Raw genomic sequence first — 4,130 nt, forward strand, 5'->3', positions numbered from 1 at the left:
CCCGCCTCTGCATTCTTCCCAAGAACTTTTCTTTTCTTTTCTTTTTTGGCCGCACAGCATGTGGGATCTTAGTTTCCGACCAGGGATCGAATCTGCACCCCCTGCATTGGAAGTGCAGAGTCTTAAACCACTGGACCACCAGGGAAGTCCCATCTTTTTAATATTTTTTCCAAGAATGTTTCTAATTACCTCTGGCCTGTGAGGGAGAGGAACTGAGTCTCCTCCCTCCGCCACCCCCACCCGCAGGCAAATGGGGACATGAGGTCCAATGAGGGACAATGCTTAACCTAGCTAATCCAGACTGTCTGTCTTTGACTCGTGATTTACCAAGTAGTAAGACCTTGGTTCCCTAGGGAGTCAGTCCTGCCTCCAAAGCCCAGCGTGCAGCAGGTGCTCAATAAATATGTGTTGCTTTGAATGCCTGGGATGCCTTTGACAGTCTTTGTCACACTCCTGCACTGCATGACAGTCGAACCTGTCCAGAGGGTGGGGTGGGGAAACAATTCAAGGCTTCCTTTTGCTACCTATTCCATTGTCCCTCTCGGTTTGTACGTTCTCTTGCCTAATTTGAGTATATTGCACTGTAAACCAGCAGTCTTGGGTCTGCCTGGCCAGCTCAGGGTAAGGAGGTAAACGTCCTTCAGCAAGCGTGGACACTCTTCGCAGCTAGTGGTGTGGGAAGAGGGAGATTTGTTTGCTGAGGGACCCTGTGGGCAGCCGCCCAGAGGAGCAGTGTAGAAGAAATGCATACCCCTGAGGGGCCCTCTGCTCAGGAAGGGGTAAGGGGTGGGTGGGATGTGATCTGAGGAATTCACCTATTTCCCCTCCCCAGTGGGAGGCCCCTCGGGGATCAAATAAGAGCTGTCAGAGGTATTTGCACGCCAGCCTCCGGATAATTTGCTTACGGTTCCCATGCAATACTCCTCCCTCCCACCCTCCTCCAGCGAGTCCTGGGCTCTCGGTTCAAAGCGGGAAAGTGAGGAGTACAGGCTCCTTTCGGGACCCTCACCCCGTTAGCATACCCCTCAGAAGGCTGGCCTGGGGGAAGAACCGAGACCAGAGCTGTGGGCCCCCAAGCCGGCCCAGCTGGCCTTTCCGCCAGACCCCCGCCTCCCCACACCCCGGCACCATCTGCTTCCTCCCGGCGTCCTGAAAAGCCAGTGCACGTGCTCGGCCCCCTCGGGAAGGTGGCCCGGGGAAGGGGCGGGGTGAAGGTGATTCGAACCCCTAGTCCCCTCCAGGGTCACGGGCGCCTTTATTTATTTATTTCGCCCGCTCCGGGCCTCCCCTCCCGCCGGCCTTCCGGAGCGCTCCTCACTCCCGAGCGGCGCCGGCGGGACCGAGCCGGCCGCGGAGCGCGGGGCTGGCGCCGGGATCGCCCGTTGCAGCCCTTTTGCCGTCCGGCGGCATAGACCGGTCAGACCCGGCGCGGACTGCGGTTTCCGGCCACGACGACGGCCCCAGTCCCGAAGTGAGGAGGCCAAACGGGGTCCAGGGGCCGACTGGCCTCTGAATTTCCGTCCGCGCTCCCCGACTCCGGATGACCGCTCCGAAGTCCCCGCAGGTGCGCTGGAAGCAGAGGCGGGGCCGCGGCGAGGGGGCGGGGGAAATCAACGGAGTCTGCATCTGCAGTTTTTGGCGGAGATCATTTTCCCAGACTTTGGAGGCCGTGGTGAGATGACTACCCTACCCTAACCACATTCAGTTGTCTCCAAGGTCGGAGACTTTCCCAGAGCAGAGGATAGGGGCAGAGGTCTGAGAAATGAAGCTGGAAAACCAAGCCCAGTCTTCCTGAACCCTGATCCCCGGACACACCCACAAGAAAGGTGAGGGACTTGAGGTGTCCGACCCAGAGAGGGCCGGATTCTTGCTTTAGTTTAGTTGATGTTTTGTTCATCATGGATTTTTTTCTTTTTCTTTTTTTGCATTAACTTTGATTTAGAAATAATATTGCCTTTAAACATTATTTATCTGGATTCTGGAATATTTGGACGCCCCCTTAAATATTGCAACTCAGGCAAGTTGCCTCTCTGGCCTCTCCCTAGTCCCAGCCTGCCAGAGGGCCACAGAGATAGAGTCGCAAACAGGACTAAGAACATAACTGTCACGAGACGAGTTGGTGACAAACTGCAGAGCCAAGCAAACCCACTTCCAGCAAACACAGATGGAGGCAGGGCTGGGGAAGGATAGGACTGGCTGTGTGAGGTGATGAGGAAGGCTTGGGGCCTGGAAGGGGGAAGAGGGAATCAGGGCAAGCCACAGGCTCAAATAGGTGGGGGATCCGGAGGGGGTGGGGTGCAGCTGGATCAGCCCTTCACACCCTACCCCTGTACCCGGGACCTGAGGAAGCCAAAAGATTGGGCAGAGGGTGACAAGGACTGGCTGGGCCTGGAGGGCACAGGCCACTGTGAGTCGGGCTCCGAGGCTGTCCAGCAGAGGGCCCTGGCACCCAGCAACCATCTCTGCATAGTGAGGTGGCTCTGGAGGGGTGTGGGTGCTGGCTGGGGGCCCAGGCGGGGAGAGTGCCAGACAGGCTTCTGTCCAGCAATAACAGCCCTGGCTGTTGCCATCTAGTGAGCAGGCTGAGCTTCAGCGGGGGTGGGGAGGGAAACCAGCCTTCCCCTGTCTGGCCTGTGACCCTCACCACTTCCCTCTAGTTTCTTTCCGCTTCCAGCCCCCTTTGCACAGAGCTGCAGCCAATGGCCACCAGCCTGGGGGATCCATTTGACCACTAAGGCCTGCCACCTCCACAGACTTAGAGACGGGAAATGAGGATGGGGAGAGAGACAGGGGCCGAGCAAAAGGGGAGAAGAGGGCCAGGAGAGGAAGAGAGAGGCTGCACAAACACAGGGTAGGAATGGGGGGAGGGAGGCTCAGACATGAAGCTGCCCTCAAGGCATGGGGCAGTGCCTAGAAAAATACCACTCATACCCCTCTTCCTGCCTTCTGTTTGGTTAAGACCAGGAGATGTTGGTGTGTCACGTCTCTGTGGGGCCCTGAGCCAGTAGGCTGGGAACAGCCCTTCTGAGTATCTTGGGGTGCATCCACTGATCAATCCTAAGTAGAAAAACTACCCTTCCCCTCAGAGCCCAGCCTGTTCTCTGCGGAGAAGGCGTGACTCTGCCTTATCCCTACGATGTTAGTACTGCTGATTGTTAATTAATGTCTATGGCTTCTCCAGGGTACAGGCCTCTTGGGTAACTGGGGCAAGGGTGTCGGGGGTGGATTGGATTTTCTGTCCTCAGCATCTCTCTAGTCTTTGGATTGTCCTCCTATAGTGAGGGCTGCTGTAGGGACAGTGATCCCCCCATCCCCCAGATTTACTGACCAACGAAAAAGGAGGGAATCCTTCCCCCTCCCTTGGAGGTACAAGAAGGACTGATCATTCCTCAGCATGCCCACCCCCTTCCTCCTCAGCCAGGGAGGATGTGGGGCTCCGCAAGGCTTCCACCTCTGAGTATCAGGACCATAGGATTCACTCAGGCTATAAGGCTGTTACGGGCTTTTTCTCTTCCCGTTGCCAGCTGTGCCTCAGCTTTTCCAATGTTGTGGATTTAGAAAGGGTGAATCATGAGAGGGCTACAGGGCTGTGGCTCCCCCTGCCACGCCACACACATCCCTCTCTAAGTCAAAGTTGTGGGTGAGCGGATCTGTGTGGGAAAACCCAGGTCACATATCATGCTGATTCCGTCGGAGGGATCCCCGGCGTGGGGTCTGGGGAGAGGAAAGGATAGTCTGACTCGAAGAAAGTGGCACTGAAAAGGGAAGGGGGCGCTGGAAAGGAAAAAGGTGCAGTGTGAAAGAGATGGTGTGGGAGGGGGCTTGGGAAGCCATAACAGAACGTCTTAGATGGTGTAGGGGCGACGGGGCGGGGGGGCGTCCGGATCTGTCTGAACGGGTTTGTCGCTGGGAGAGTCCCGAGACAGCTGTGTAGGAGTTTGTGTAACCCCAGCGCGGAGACCGGGGGTACCCAGTGTGCTGCTATACCCTCCAGCCCCACGTGCTCCGTGATGGGGCAGGGTTTGGCGTGGCAGGGCCCCCAGAGGTCCTATGTACAGAATTAGTGCAAGGTGTAGGCCAGGCGGCGGAGGGTCTCGGGTCTGGGGTCCCTCTGAGCCGGCAGCCGGCGT

The 4,130-nt window shown here is 57.3% G+C and overlaps 1 protein-coding gene across 1 annotated transcript in view; it reads left to right on the forward strand.

The window, feature by feature from the left end:
- Window positions 1–3,730: 3,730 nt before the first annotated feature.
- Window positions 3,731–4,130, forward strand: part of SLC29A1 (solute carrier family 29 member 1 (Augustine blood group)) — a 9,821-nt gene continuing 9,421 nt past the window's right edge. The window contains exon 1 of the mRNA XM_007458289.1: window positions 3,731–3,794. The gene's annotated coding sequence lies outside the window, so the exon portion shown is untranslated. The remainder of the gene's footprint in view (window positions 3,795–4,130) is intronic.

The sequence above is a fragment of the Lipotes vexillifer genome, unplaced genomic scaffold, assembly GCF_000442215.2.
Source record: "Lipotes vexillifer unplaced genomic scaffold, Lipotes_vexillifer_v1.1 scaffold4, whole genome shotgun sequence".
NCBI lineage: Eukaryota > Metazoa > Chordata > Mammalia > Artiodactyla > Lipotidae > Lipotes > Lipotes vexillifer.